Raw genomic sequence first — 17,500 nt, 5'->3', positions numbered from 1 at the left:
CCTCTTGTGTTGCTGGTTTAGATAAACTGTCCTGATATTATGACCCTCTAGTGTTGCTGGTTTAGATAAACTGTCCTGATATGACCCTCTAGTGTTGCTGGGTTAGATAAACTGTCCTGATATGACCCTCTAGTGTTGCTGGGTTAGATAAACTGTCCTGATATGACCCTCTAGTGTTGCTGGGTTAGATAAGCTGTCCTTATATGACCCTCTAGTGTTGTTGGTTTAGATAAACTGTCCTGATGTGACCCTTTAGTGTTGCTGGGTTAGATAAACTGTATCGATATGACCCTCTAGTGTTGCTGGGTTAGATAAACTGTCCTGATATGACCCTCTAGTGTTGCTGGGTGAGATAAAGTGTCCTGATATTATGACACTCTAGTGTTGCTAGGTTAGATAAACTGTCCTGATATGACCCTCTGGTGTTGCTGTGTTAGATAAACTGTCCTGATGTGACCCTCTATCTAGTGTTGCTGGGTTAGATAAACTGTCCTGATATGACCCTCTAGTGTTGCTGGGTTAGATAAACTGTCATGATATGACCCTCTAGTGTTTCTTGGTTAGATAAAGTGTCTGATGTGACCCTCTAGTGTTGCTGGGTTAGAAAAACTGTCCTGATATGACCCTTCAGTATTGCTATGTTAGAAAAACTGTCCTGATATGACCCAAAAGTATTTCTGAGTTGGATCGTTTTAACTGTCCTGTTTGATCCAAAAGTGTTGCAGAGTTAGATAAACTGTCCTGATATCACCCAAAAGTTTAAATTAAGCAAGCGGCCTTTGAAACAATGTACATATCATCGCCTTTATTGATTTAACGTTTCTGAAATGGAAAGTTTCCCCACCCAAAATGAGTCATCTCTTCACACATCACCAACTCTACCCCGTCCTCCTACCACAGACCAGAGAGAGGAGCTGGTCTATGCCTCCCACTGGCCGTAACTCAGTCTAAATAATTAGCCCTCGCCTTTTTTCAGTGCCTGTTCTGTAATTAAAGTACTGGTCATTTCATTAGTCTGGAGGTCATCTTTTTGATGGTCACTCGTTTGTCACACATGGTAGATCAAATGGACGTGCTGACGCACACTCCGACAAAAAAAACCATTTTTTTTCAAATTGGTCAGAAAACTTTTACTTCAAATTTCGATTGAGAAAAAAAAATGAGGCTTTATATAGCGCAATATCCATTAAATGTGCTCAAAGCGCTTTACAGGAGGTCCCCGGCCAACAGCAAAACTCAAAATTTAAGACGGGACATTATGCCTGTTAGACGATATTACAATTTTTTTTCTGACAGAGCCAACGCTGTTAACGACCGGGTACTCATTTTACACCTGAGTACGGTGAGAGAATGTGAGTAGAGAGCCTTTTCCAAGGACTCAACTATGCGCCGAGCAAGGCTCAAACCCAGGACCTTCCGATAAGAAAGCGAGTGTCATACCACTAGACCACATAGCCGCACATAGAAAGATGAACTAAATTTGCCAAATGGTCTCAAATATTAGGCTTTTTTGTTAGAAATCTTAGGTTTGTAATCTTTTCACAAGTTGAGGGTCATTTTAATAGATCGACATTTGAAATAGAATTTTTCTAGTCTAATTTTTTTTAAAAAAAAGTGTTTTGTTATGTCCAGTTACACATGCGTGTAATTGTGTGTGTGTGAGAGAGAGAGAGTGTGTGTGTGTGTGTGTTTTGTTTGTGTATGTGTGAATCTTAGCCTACTAGTTTGCTACGGTGTGAATCCACGCTGCTGTCACCTGGGAGTTCTTTGATGTGTGACGACGATGAGTCATGCGTGGTCAACAGGTTCAAATGAGTGACCAGCTAAAAAAGAAGAAAGGATAAGTAGGGGGGGGGGGGGGGGGGGGGGGGGAGATTACTGTCATTGTCATTGTTCATTCGTAACACACCCGGTCATTAACTCGTGATTTGTGGGGGAGAAGAAAGAAAAGAAAAAAGAAAAGTATGAGAAATATACTGGCTTTGTTCTGAAGTACATAGACATAACACTTATACACATTTTTGGCTAGACAATTCTTATTTATTTCATATATTATTGGTGGATTGAGATGATCCTGAGTCAAAATGTCCTAAACCTGAGACTTCTCAGTTGATTCAGATTTATTAAAATGTAAGACTTGTACACGTGATGAAGGTCATATTGATTTACCAGTAGAGATAATAATTTTATGAGGAAAACATTTTCTGACCAAAATGAAAAAACAAAATTATATGTAATGGCGTTGTGTCAATGCACGACAGAGCAAGTGACGTACATAGAACAATAAATGTAGAGCACAAGACCTCCTCCTCCTCCTCCTCCTCCGCAGACTATCAACGTTTCAGTCTGGTCCCACCCTGATCTTCAGAACGCCCTTCCGGTTCTTACGCCAAATAATTGCTGGGCGGCACTAGATTTTGTCAAGCCAATCTTCCTTCTATTCTTTATCTATCTGTTTAGGTAATTCAATGACGTAACATACGGTGGTTCTGACGTTATTAAAGAGATTTGACCATGAGGGATGAACACATTTCAATGTCCATTCATTATGGAAACCCAAAAAGTTCCCAATTTTGATAATTCGAATCACCAGTTTCGTGTTAAGCTGTGAGTGAAAAATTAAATTCGTAAGCGCTATGGTACTTTTTTGGTGTATCCTCCATTAACCTCCCGACCAGTTTGTAAATTTTGTTGACTTTATTTTGATAGGATAGGCGGCCGTGTAGATAAAATGCTATCAAATTGCACAGATACCAGAGACCAAATTTCAGCATTCCGTTTTGTTTATTGAGCAAATAAGGCAAGATATGTTTAAGTGCGCAAATCTTGCTTGATAGAATACAGCTGAAAAATAGAATGCTTTATAAAATTATCATAACATGTAAACAAAACAAAAACAACAAAAACAAGTTATAAAAACTAAAACAAATCAAAAACAATAACAAAAACTAAAACAAAACAAACACCCCCCCAAAAAAAAAACAAACAAAAAAAGTAAAAAAAAAAAACAACAACAAAAAAAACAAAAAGAAAAAAACAAAAAACAAAAAACAAAAAACAAACAAACAACAAAAGACAACCAAAACGTTTAATACGCAAATCTTGCTAACTGCTCGTAGAAAACAGCTGACATAATAAGAATGTTCTATAAGATTATTACAATATGTAAAATAAAAATCTTCCCGACAATTAGAAGTGTTTGTCTGACGAAGGAGTGACAGAAATGGTGAAAGATCAAAGGCCATTATCAGGTGCCGCCGCCGTTGATCAAAGGCCTGTCATGTCAACAGTAAGTTATGAGACGTCATCACAAAACAGATTGGTCATTTTGTGGACAAAGGCTTGACCAAGTACAATATCATCATAGTTGTCTCACGTGACACACTTGCTCACTCAAGAGGAAAACACACGATTTAGGAACCGTCGGCTCGAAACGGATTTAAGCCGAGTTTTCAAATTTCGGGTTTATTGAACCAAAGCAAAGTTTATTTTATGTACAAAATTGATACCAGATTTAGAAAGCGCTTTTTCACATCTATCTAGACGTCGAGATCTAATCATTTTCCGGTAATTCGGAACAATCTCAGATTTAATTCTCTCCTTACCGACCATTTTCCGGATTTTCCCGAAACATCATACCCATCCAACATAAAAATTGATTTTCTAAACTCTAAAACTAAAAAAATTAAGTATCTACCTAAATGATGTATATTATTTTGTATATCAAAACAAGATCTACGACACAGCATTACGTTCTAATTACTATAACAAAACAAAAACCAACCAACCAACCAAACAAACAAATAAACATAAAAACAACAACAACAAAAAAAGAAGCGAAAAAAAAAAAAAGCGAAAAAAAAAGAAACAAAAACACAAAACCAAACAACAAAAACAACAACAACAAACAAAACAAAACTAAATTTCTTCTAATATTATGACGTACAAAAGAAATCTGAGAAAAATGCCGGTTGTATCGAAAACGGTTTCCCTGAAGCTCCAAAGAAGAATGTTAAGTCTTTTTCACAAGTTGATTGTGCGGGGGGGGGGGGGGGGGGGGGGGGGGGGAGGAGTCATTTTAATATTTTAATATATTATCCATCATTGAAGTAGAATTTTGCTTGCCACAATAACACAACGATGCTGTGATAAAAACCCTGAAAAGATGTGTGTATGAAACAGTGACAAACAAAACAAGATAGAACATGCAAGAAAATAGGTCGTCCCACGAATTCAGCATGCCTCGACATACTTCCCGGCGTAGTAATACATCGTGTGCATAAGATGGGTTTTGAGCCCGAAACTTTCCGTGTTTGGTAATTGTTACAGTAAATGACGTAATCAGTCGGGTGGTGAAAAGGTTTGAACTGAGATATTGTCAAGTTTAATAAGACGTTCAATTTTAAAAAAATCAAAAATGAGTTCTTATCATTTATGATTAAATCAACCCTTTTTGTACATCTTCAGGAAATATCAAAGCTTAAGTATTTTCACTTCTAAATATTTTTTACAGCTAGTCAAGTTGAAAAAGGATGAAATTTGAGACAAGTTGCTGGATACCTTTCCCATACATATGACCATATCTTCATGAAAAATCACACGATTTACTTCATATAAATATTAAAATGCTATGTAGAGCATATTCTTTCAGAAAATGAAAATAAACGCAAATCTAAAATGTTCACCTTCCAACTGATTATGTCATGCATTGACACATTTTATTCTACAAGGCACAGACCTCAAGAGAAAAGACTGGGTGGCGTTGAACAGAGCTAGAGCAAAGATGGGAAACACCGCCACCAACCTCTTTAAATGGAAAATCTCACCGGGCACTGAATGCCCATGCGGTCACCCCAGACAGACCATGGACCACATCCTGTCCGAATGCTCGCTGGGACCTCACTGCACCAATGCTGACCTGAGGGAATGCAACCAGACTGCCCGGGACTGGCTGACTCACTGGCGCGACAAGATATGATGATGATTCTTTTTTTGAAGCTGTTATATTCCTTGTTGTTTATGACTTGAAAGAAAGAGGAATACTGATCTCCTAACGTGTGTTGAATAATATCCATTCCGTTGTTTGTCACCCATTTGATTTGAGTGACCTTTCATTTGACATGATGTGTGTTGTCAGTTAGTTGTCATCGTTGTACAATACTCTTCAACAGTCGTAACGTCACTTCCTTCCTAATGACGCATGGTAACTTAGTAACACTGGCTCTAAACTATCGGAACAATGGCGGACGCCCGTATGAAATATTTTCTCCGGCGAGCATAAAGGGTATCGAGAGGGAAAAAAACTCCATAAATTTGATCATGTTTTGACTTTTACACATTCTAATCACAAGGCATATGAAAAAGTTCTAGCCAGCATGAAAAATAAAAAGTAATGATTTTCTTTGTTTAGAACCAATATTGCCACCCTTGTCAGGCTGCGTGACATCAGACTATTGAATCGTATAACGATTACACTTTCTACATTTCCATATGACTTACGTGACCAAATAATTATCTACACATCAGTCATGACTTGTCCATACATATTAGAGATTAGATAACTTAACCACATCATTTTATATTCTGAATCTAATTTTGATCTTAATTTATTCATTAAAGATTTAGATTGCATAATCAACCGACGGGCTCTTATTTGCAGGTCTGATAACCCAATTCATTATGAGCTTATGGTTATAGGGAATGAGATTAGCGGAAGAGTAGCGTCCCTTGATTTGACGTCACCCATAGTCTGTGACGTCACCAGCGGAAAAGTTATTAGAGAGAGAACGTCATGTTGGTTGTGCGCATGCGTCTCTCGTCTGACGTCAAATCAAGGGACGCTACTCTTCCGCTAATCTCATTCCCTATAATGAAAATCTCAACAACAACAAAATGTAAAACCGGCCCATAATTACGTTTGGACGTCAGACCTGTATATAATATGTACGCGTCGTTCTCATTTTATAAGTGATTGTGGTCATCACACAATGGCGATTACATTTTCTACAAGTTTAGTTGTGACCTACGTGCCCAAATAAATGCCCTTGCAGTTTATGACTTTTTTACACCTGTGAGAGATTAGACAGTTAAACAACAGATATTTCCCTTCTGATTGGATGCTGTTGTCACTTTATCCATTAAAAAATTGAGATTACATTAAGATATTATTTCAATGCATAGTTGAATAGAATGCTTAAGACTTCAGCCATGCTTTTCTTTTTCTTTTCAATCTTTAGAAAATGAATAGTGAAAGTATTTAGATCTATATTTTATATCCCATTTTGTTTTAACTGTGGTTTTCAGTGCATATTATAATATATTATTATTATATAAAGTTGTAAAGTCTTTTATACAAAGTTAGAGAAAGATTGACTATTTGATCCTCGGTTATTAATTGATAGATTAATTGATCAATTAATTAATTCATTAATTCACTCATTCTTATACATCATTTAAATAAAATGTATGAATATTCATCCCCAAGAGAAATATATATCTTTACGGTCAAATCCAAAGGAAGATTAGAATAACCCAGGCGTCAGCCGCAGTGCAGCGCCGTAAAGTAAGCCAGGTCGAGGTGGCAAACTACAGACTACACAACGCGGCAGAGAGTCAAGCTCGGTACCTTCTGGGTACAAAGCAAAGATCATATCTCTGTGCCACGCTGCCCCCCCCCCCCCCTCCCACGGCCCCCCTTTCCCCCAATGTCGAGGGGCTTTCATTTACTCAATGTTTGGCCAACATGAAAAAAAGTGTTTTTAGTCAGAGTAAAGAAAAAAATAGATAAAACTCTAGCATTTATATAGAACAATATCCACTAAACGTGCTCAAAGCGCTTTACAGCTGGTCCCAATTCAATAACAACACATAATATAAAGGACTTGAATTGATACCTGTTAGACGATATTAATATCCCCCCCCCCCTCAAAGATAACACCGTTAACGGCCATGTACTCATTTTACACCTGAGTACGGTGCGAGAAGGTGAGTAAAAAAGCCTTTACCCCGAGCTCAATATATTGTGCGCCGCCGCTCAGAGCAGAACTACCAATCCGAAAGCGAGTGCCGTACCACAAGACCACATTATAGATAGTTCGAAGATGTCACTCAGGTCTTTGTTATTGTTTTTTGCCATCCGCGTTTATGAGTAATGCTCACTGAACTGTATTAACCTGATTATAAACTTTCATGGATACACACAGTTTTGTGTGTTGGTCCGTTATACTTCCAGATGGCAATGTTATGACCTTCTTAGCCAAGCGCATACTATCTATAAACGTTCATGGATACACAGTTTTGTGTGTTAGTCTGTTATACTTCCGGATGGCAATGTTATGACCTTCTTAGCCAAGCGCATACTATCTATAAACGTTCATGGATACACACAGTTTTGTGTGTTGGTCTGTTATACTTCCCGATGGCAATATTACGAGCTTCTTAACCAAGCGCATACTATCTATAGATAGAATGCGCTTGGCCAAGGAGTTCACAACATTGCCATCCGGAAGTATAACGGACCAACACACAAATTCTGTGTAACCATGAACTTTTATAGTCTGGTTAATACAGTTTAGTGAGAACAGCTCACAAACGCGGATGGCAAAAACAATAACAAAGGCGTGAGTGACGTCATCTTCGAACTATCTATAGCCGAACGCCTGCACTCGTCATCCTAATTTTGGGTCAAGGAAGTCGGTGTCCAGCGGTGTCCAGCGTCAAGGGGTCTCCCGCGCTTCCTGACCTTCCTCGATCTGACTCGACCCGAATGACTAGACCGGGCAGTAGGACAAACGATGGACTGACCATACCTGACCCCTTGCCCAATGTCCACTGTCCGCTGGTGTCCAGCAGCAACCTGGGAGGATGACCGGTGTTCGCCGTGCGTGCTGTCTGTCCATGGTCCCGTCCAGGTGATGGCTGGTGATGGAGTGAAGGGGAAGACAGGGAGGAGGTAACGGTCAATAACTGGCTAAATATTATTATGATTATCATTATAATCGTAAATAGGAATTAATGTTATGTGTGATGTAGTGATAAGACAAAGGTGACGATGATTATGTGAGATAATGATGACGACGAGCTCGAAGACGACGACGACGACGACGACGACGATGGCGATGATAATCATGATGGTGATGACGACGACAACGACGAATGTGATGACGATGATACAATGATGATGATAAGGATTATTATCACCATACTTAAGTTTAAAATGGGAAGATGGCCCGCAATAGAACAATGTTGTTGATGTCGAATAAAAATTGTAGCAAAAAGGCTACAAAACTGTTTTTGCCGGGGTGGTTTAGATACTAAAAATAGAATATACAGTCAAAATCATGTGACTTTAGTTACGTTTCTATGTTTATGTTTTATTGAGGAAAATGCGATCCCTAAAAGTTTTGAAAAATCAAAAGCTAAAATTTCACATTTCTAAATTTAGTCATTTGAACTTTATACTCCATATATTTATTAACTAGATCATCTTGACATAATACCATTTTTTGGGAATTGGGTTACAATTGACGTATACATATATGCAGGTCTGACATCCGAACCACTTATGGGCCTATTTTAACATTGTTGTAGTGGACAATATTTTGCGTCATTATTTGAGGTTTCCATTACAACAATGAGCCCATAAGGAATTGAGTTATCAGACCTGAAAATAAGTGCACGTAGGTCACAATTAACTAGTAAAATTTTTACCAATAAAAAAGCGGGATTAGTGACATACCATCAAGCCTACGTACACATATTTAAAGGTCTGATAACCGGACGCATTTATGGGCTTGGTTTAACTCACTCAAGCCTAGAGATTTTTGCTACTTTTCAAAATTGGAAAAAAAATGTATTATAAATAAGCATGAACATAGATAGTTTTATTCAACTATCATTAACATGTAAAAACTGAAAACATTAGTTTTGATACTACGCCTATAATATGTCTCAGAAAAATGTAATAAATAGGCATGAGGTAAAAATAACCTGGGTAAACTACGGATATAGTCGGTGTTAGGGTTGAGTGAGTTAACATATTTGTAGTGCACAGTATTTCCATGACAACTAGATATGGGCCAATGACAATACGGGTTATTAGACCTGCAAATATGTACACGTCGCCTAAAGCACATTCGGATAAACAGGCTAATTGTTTACAAACAATAGATAGTATGCGCTTGGCTGAGAATCTCATAACATTGCCATCCGGAAGTATAACGGACCAACACACAACACTGTGTGTATCCATGAACGCTTATAGTCAGGTTAATACAGTTCAGTGAGCATTACTCATAAACGCGGATGGCAAAAAACAATAACAAAGACATGAGTGACGTCATCTTCGAACTATCTATAGATAGTATGCAGCTGACGTCACTCAGGCCTTTGTTATTGTTTTTGCCATCCACGTTTGTGAGTTGTTCTCACTTGACTGTATTAACCAGACTATAAAAGTTCATGGTTACACAGAGTTTTGTGTGTTGGTCCTTATACTTCCGGATGGCAATGTTGTGAACTCCTTGGCCAAGCGCATTCTATCTATAGTATCTGTTCAGACTGTCCGAATCGCTTAATGGGCGCGGCTATGTTCCACTCAATTACAAGTTTATTTCATAGCGTGTGACAGGCCGCATACGTCGAGATACAGTGATTAAGTGTTGCTTTTGGGTTGGGACCCTTATAAATAGCTTTGAGCACATTTTAGTGCCTTATGCTCTATAGATAGAATGAAATTGACGTCACTCGGGTCTTTGTTATTGTTTTTTGCCATCCAGGTTTATGAGTAATTCTCACTAAACTGGGTTATCCTGCCTATAAAAGTTCATGGTTACACATAGTTTTGTGTTTTGGTCCGTTATACTTCCGGATGGCAATGTTGTGAACTTCTTAGCCAAGTGCATACTATCTATACTATAGTAAATATAGTGCGGCTATGTAGTTTAGTGTTATGACACTCGCTTTCGGATCGGAAGGTCCTGGTTTCGAGCCTCGCGCTCGGCGCATAGTTGAGTCCTTCGAAAAGGCACTTTACTCACATTCTTTCACCGTACTCAGGTGTAAAATGAGTACCTGGCCGTTAACAGCGTTGTCTTTGTCCGAAAAATTGTAATATCGCCTAACAGGCATCATGTCCCGTCATACAATGTTAAATGTTGCTGTTGGACAGGGACCCCTTGTAAAGAGCTTTGAGCACATTTAGTGGATATTGCGCTATATAAATCTCAATTATTATTTTTTAAAATTAAATAATGCTCACTTTGTATGATACATCCATGTTAGTTTAGTGATAACGAGTGTCAACAAATGACCTGGCCTGACGAACTTCCAATAGATGGGCAAGCAAGACCAGAGAATAACCTTTGTTGGTCATTTACACGGCGGTCCTCGACATTTCATCTCCCTCTACTACCTGTGATTACCTAAGGCTTGGACGGGCGATCACATGACCGATGGATTGCCCATCAAGAGGTCAAGAACATCATCATCATCATCATCTTTACGGGACATTGGCCATTGCTGAGGTTTCAAGATTCACACATATTTCATTGTCAGTCGAATGAACCATGCATAACTCTTAGCTTCATTATTGTAATCATTATTTTTGTATTTTTATCCTCATCCGATGCATACTAAAATAAATAACAAGGCAGATTATCAAAGGATTTCCATGTACAATGCACTTGATAGAGCTTTAACACCCCCCTCCCCCCCTCCCCCCTTCTGATGTATCATAATATTGGAGCTAATTTCCATTTCACATAGTGCAAGCCATCTGTTAGGTGTCCTTTTGGTACTAGATCGCTTACCAAATATTTTACTCTGCCGTACTGTAAGAAAGAAAAGAAAAGAAAATGGAGCTTTATATAGCGCAATATCCACTAAATGTGACCAAAGCGCTTTACAAGGGGTCCCTGGTCAACAGCAACATCTAACATGTAGGACGGGACATGACGCCTGTTAGGCGATATTACAATTTTTCGGACAAAGACAAGGCTATTAACGGTCAGGTACTCATTTTACACTTGAGTACGATGAGAGAATGTGAGGAAAAAGCCTTTTCTAAGGACTCAACTATGCGCCGAGCGCGAGGCTCGAACCCAGGACCTTGTAACAAAAAACAAAAAAACAAAAACAAAGAACAAAACAAAAACAAAACAAAAACAAACAAACCTACAAACAATCAGGTATATAAAATTTCGGCCTCAAAATTCGTCCTTCCAATATCGATGGATTCAAATGAATATCATCTTTGCCAACATTCTCAAACTCTCAGACTTCGCGAAGTCACGTGTTATAGAGTTTTTGCCAAGATGAGAGCGTTTTAATCCATCGTTATTTGAAGGGCGCGACGTTTACTTATTTGCAGGTCTTACATCCGAACTACTTATGGGCCTAGTTTAACATTGTTGTAATGGACATTTTTTTTGCGCTTTTTGTTTGTTTGAGATTTCCATTCTATCTATAGAGCCTACAAGGAATTGGGTTATCAGACCTGCAAGTAAATGCACTTCTTTTCTGGCCAAAATTTTAAAGACATTTTTTTAGAGTACGGCTGCATTGTGTCCTGACAGGTACTCGTTAAAATCTGAGTCGAATGACATAATTTGTGAAATTATGTGTCTTTATCAACAACATGATCAACCATTTCACCCATCTGATCACTTACCATGCTCAACATCGCTTACATCTGTGGCGGGTGGAGAAATATTGACAAACCATCTTATAATTATGATGCATGTAAAGCAACTGTAAAAATTACGAACTTGAGTACTTTGAGCATAAAAATAAAACTTTAGATTTTATATAGAGCAATATCCACAAAACGTTCTCAAATCGCTTTACAAAGGGTCCCACGCCAACAGCAGCATTTAATATATATATATATATATATATATATATATATATATATATATATATATATATATATATATATATATATATATATAGGACACTACGTGACGCTTATGGGTCGTTATTACATTTTTTCAGAGCCATCGTCGTTGTGACCAGCAAGTATTCATCTTATTCACCCGAGTACGATGACAGATTCTGAGCTCAGCGGGATTAGAACCAGAGCCTTCCAGTCCGAAGGCGAGTGTCATATAGATAGTTCGAAGATGACGTCACTCAGGTCTTTGTTATTGTTTTTGCCATCCGCGTTTATGAGTAATGCTCACTGAACTGTATGAAACTGCCTATAAACGTTCATGGATAAACACAGTTTTGTGTGTTGGTCCGTTATACTTCCGGATGGCAATGTTATGAGCTTCCTTGCCAAGCGCATACTATCTATAGCGTACACGTACATTGTGCAAATAAACAAGTTGGGGTTCATTTTAATCGATAGATACTCATTAAGTATTTCGAAATTGGGCTTTTGTATAGCACAATATCCACTAAAATGTGACCCCTCGTCTCAAAACGGTATTAAGTCGGGATGATTAAGATCCTGAAAAAGAAATTTGAGCCACAAATATCATGCTTAAGTTGAGTTTATATTCTGTATAGAGGAGAAGGGATATCATATTTTTCTGTGCTAAATACAAACGTTTCATATTTTTGACCAGTTTAGCTATAATTTGATTTTTTAGCATCTGGTCCATCCCGACATAATACCGGTTTGAGACGAGGGGTCACAAATGTTCTCAAATCGATTTACGTACAAGGGATCTAAAGCCAGCAACAACACTAATCATATTATTATACCGATGACGAGACATGACGCCTGTGAAACAATCACAAAACTCCGCCATGACAGACAACGCTGTAACCCCGACCAAAAATTCATGATATTATATCCGAGAACGATGAGAAAAGCGCATTAGGTATGGGGGATCTTTGGACTTGCTCTCCATAAATTTTAGAATCGATATTATAATTTATTTCCTACTCTCACACAATATTTGACCATAAAAGCTATTTTCTTGATGAATGACATTCATTTATAATAATATTGACGACGGCAGCAGCCTCTAAAGGTGTAAATCCCGGTTGACCGTCACGAGACCATCCCGGGTATCGAGCCAACGAGCCACATGAGCTTCTCGTCCCGGTGTGTGACTAAATTTGATCCAACCCGGGCGCCACACTACTTCGATATGACTACGGCAATCTGAACTCGATGTCTTCTTCATACTGACTTGGCCATTGTGAGGTCATATAAAGTACCGGGCACGTCATAACAATATTATGGCAAAGGCAAAGTCCGCTGGATCTAATGCCAGTTCATAAGATGAAGTCACATTATAGATATCATATATACAAGATGCGCACTAGAAATCATTTCCTATATCGAACACTAGCGCTGCCTTTTGGCGTAATAATACATCCTACACACAAGAGCGAAATCCCAGGTTTGAGAGTTTTTGCCAAGATGAGGTTCATTTAAATCGAGCGATATATGAAGGACGAGTTTTCTGGCCAAATTTTTAAATTTTATGGTTCTTTGAGAGCCAGTGACCTGATTTAAGATTTTTTACAAGATGATGTTTATTTCAATCGATCAATATTTGAAGGAATGGCCAAAATATTTCTTATGTGTTTTTTTTTTTCTCTTCAGAGTTTGGCAGTATTATTGGTGATAGCAAAACCAGTCCCATTGGATCTAATGGCGATGCCCGTTAGATTCGGACGTGTCAGTCTGTAAGACGTGTCTGTCGGACCGTTAGATGTATCAGCCCGTTAAACCCCTAATTATAGAAGACTGAGGATAGAGACAAGGCAAGGCGTCCATCAAATTTATGACTGGTGTCTCAACACACACAAAAAATGACCGCTTGGAGTGACTCTAAAATACTCTGACAAAATATTTTTTCTATATTTTAGCCGGAAAACTCATCTTTCAAATATCAACGAATAAAATGACTGACCGTGATAAAAACTCTCAGACATTGGAAATTCCTTGAAGACATCATTGAAATCCCAGGTTTGAAAATTTTTTTTGAAAAATGAGAAGTCATAATAATCAATCGATATCTGAAGGACGAATTTTCCGTCAAAAATACTTTCCATCTGTTTTATTTTCAGAGTTTGGCAATATTGTTGGCTTTTGTTTAGCCCTTCTGTCATCCTTGGATAATGAAGGGTCAGACGAGGAGAGCCGCCATCTTTGGATTAAACGTTACGACATATTAAACACCAAGACCACAAATCAATGTCGTAAAATTAATGTCTCCACTCTCTACGTTCGTTGGACCATGACGTTAGTAGAAAATAAACAAAACGAGATTTAATGTTGATTGGTTAATCTCCCTCCCGTCTGTCTTCCGGGCTTTCGGTTTCTTCCAAGGGCCATAACCCAAAACCTTTTATGAACTGAGGACACAACGAAAGGGTCTTGATTTTGTTTCTTCTTCCTTTCTTTTTTTTTGTTTCTTCTCTTAAATCGACTGACTCAGCTCAATGTGTAACCCAATCGCACAGGTAACCTACCTGCTCTGTGCCCATCGTCTCAAGACGGGTGTTTGGGACTCAACGCTGTCACTGGCCAGGTTTGGTCGACGTGTATAACATTCACATCTATAGCTGGTTTGTTCGTTGCTTAGGTCTGGTCGATATGCATTTGTTCCACATCTATAGCTGGTTTGTTTGTTGCTTAGGTTTGGTCGACGTGTATTTGTTCCACATCTATAGCTGGTTTGTTCGTTGCTCAAGTTTGGTCGACGTGTATTTGTTCCACATCTATAGCTGGTTTGTTCGTTGCTTAGGTTTTGGTCGACGTGTATTTATTGTTCCACGTCTATAGCTGGTTTGTTTGTTGCTTAGGTTTGGTCGACGTGTATTTGTTCCACATCTATAGCTGGTTTGTTCGTTGCTTAGGTTTTGGTCGACGTGTATTTGTTCCACATCTATAGCTGGCTTGGTTGTTGTTATTTTACACCCCATTAAAGTGGGGGCAATGTAATACACATGAGTCTTCTCCAATGATGGAGCTAAAAGCGGGCACTACGAGACTCGAAACTTTGACTTATAGGTATACAAGCCCAGTGTCGTCCGCCTAGACTACAACAGATTCCAATCCGTACACGTCCGTTCCTGGCTTTTTGTCCGGATTACAGAGACAACGGGATAGTGGAATTATTTCGTAAAGATTACACATAAAAACAAACAAACCTGTCCCCAGGGAAACTGTCCGGATAATGAAGACATCCGGATTGTGTAGTTCCGGATTACAGAGACAACGGGATAGTGGAATTATTTCGTAAAGATTACACATAAAAACAAACAAACCTGTCCCCAGGGAAACGTATTCTTCCACTCTCGCGTTTGAAATTTCGAAGTCGCTTCCAACGTGCGCTCCCAAGGTCGCGGAGCGATATTGGGAACGTGTTCACAACCCCAAACACAGGATACAAGAATACAAACTATAATATTTATAGAGCTGCATTCTAAAAATGGTTCGAGTTTCTTAATAACACAGGGAGTGGCCATGCCATATCGTAAACATGCTCAAAATGTCAACAAATCGTTTAAAATTGTTTTATTCATTTATTTTTGCTTCTTTCCACCAATTTACACATGACTATTTATGGTGTTTCGCCCTTTTTTTTCTGCGTTTCAACGACCAACGGGACGTTCCTTGTCCAAAATAGATAATCTGAAAACCAACGCGTTTCCGTGGTCATAATAAATATTGGCTGTTTTTGTCTAAAAGCTTTCAAGTCGGATAATGCTTTAAGTACGTGACAAGCCGATCAATAATGGAATAAATTGTACAAAAATAACCCTTGGTCTGATATGACGTCACTATTTACTCGTCTCATTTTAATGAATCAATCAATTATCTCATCAAATTCCCCCCCCCCCCCCCCCCCCTTGTTTTATCTCTTAGCCCAGAACAGTACGAGTAAACGTGGTGATATTGGTGATTGGGAAGCAATATCTTGTAAAGCTACAGTGAGCTAGGTCAGAGTATAGTTGGCTGAATGACAATGATATAGCATGAATCGTCTAGTATCTACGGTGTATTCTTGGATATGAGCCCCCACTCGACTCAGGGGTGAATGGGTATACTTTGCTATTTGTCTACTGGTTACATTTGTTGATGTTTTTATTTATCTTTATTTTTTTCATCGTCTTGTATGCCAGAACTGATGAGCTTGTTTGACCGATAATTCCGTCAGATTAATGGAGTAATGTGAAGAAACAATGAGGGAAAAGTCCGTAGAAAAAAATGATGGAAAAGGCTATTTATTCACATTCTCTCACCATACGGGTAAAATGAGTACCTGACCGTTAAAACAAAAATGTAATATCGCATTACAGTCGTCAGGTCTCGTCCTATATGTTAAGTGTTACTATTGGCTTGGGAGCCCTTGTGAAGTACTTCAAGCGTGTTTAGTGGATATTGCTCTCCATACAATCTCAAGTTCAAGTTTTGCGTGTTAGTACGATTCATCTGGCGAGCAGATGTTGTGGCTATTTTACCTCAACGCGTAGGAGTAATAATAAGGAAAAGTATAAAATTGTAGTGTGTTACGGCATAGATAAGTATCATGTCACCAAAATGATCACGTTTCTTACCTCTATCTATAACCTTTGTATGGCGAAACTCGGTCTCATTAAATCACGATTTTCTACAATTGTTTATATATCTATGATTAATATAATTCATTCATTGAAGCTCGACTCTCGACAATACGTCATTGCGTTGATTCGAGTGACAGCCTTGAAAAGATTTCTTTTCCAATTCATTCTGAACGCTTATGAATTTTAATTCTAAAGGTTATGTGAAGCGCTTTGAGCACATTTAGTGGATATTGCACTATATAAAGCTCAATTTAAAATATTTTAAAAAAATGTAAGATTCGAAATTCAATCACCTCGACTTAGATACCTCATTCCTGTGACGGAGGTGGTCGAAGAGGAGGTATTATTATGATAATAATTAATAATTGAGCTTTATATAGCGCAACTTCCACTAAATGTGCTCAAAGCGCTTTACAAGGGGTTCCTGGTCAACAGCAACATTTAACATGTAGGACTGGACATGACGCCTGTTAGGCGATATTACAATTTTTCGGACAAAGACAACGCTGTTAACGGCCAGGTACTCATTTTACACCTGAGTACGGTGAGAGAATGTGAGTAAAGAGCCTTTTCCAAGGACTCAACTATGCGCCGAGCACGAGGCTCGAACCCAGGACCTTCCGATCCGAAAGCGAGTGTCATACCACTAGACCACATAGCCGCACAATGATAGATGATTTTGCATGAAGGGCCCTCCGTCTTGATCTGTCCTCAGATGTTTTCCCGTCAGTTTTGGGTTTCAATAAATTTAATATTAATATTTATTATTGTTTTTACTTGCTTTTTTTTGTTGTTTTTTTAAAGAAGTTTCTGAACATGTTTTTTATTCCCTCTGTACAAGATGGTTTTCCAAGCGAGTAAAATTGTCTCATATTAGAAAAACACTTGTTTTCATTTTGACAAGAACAATAGACATCCAATAATAATAATAATAATAATAATAATAATAATAATAATAATAATATATAAT

Source organism: Berghia stephanieae, chromosome 1, assembly GCF_034508935.2.
Source record: "Berghia stephanieae isolate SIO BIC M18660-M18661 chromosome 1, UCSD_Bste_1.3, whole genome shotgun sequence".
NCBI classification, from domain to species: Eukaryota; Metazoa; Mollusca; class Gastropoda; order Nudibranchia; family Aeolidiidae; genus Berghia; species Berghia stephanieae.
This window is presented reverse-complemented; position numbering follows the sequence as displayed.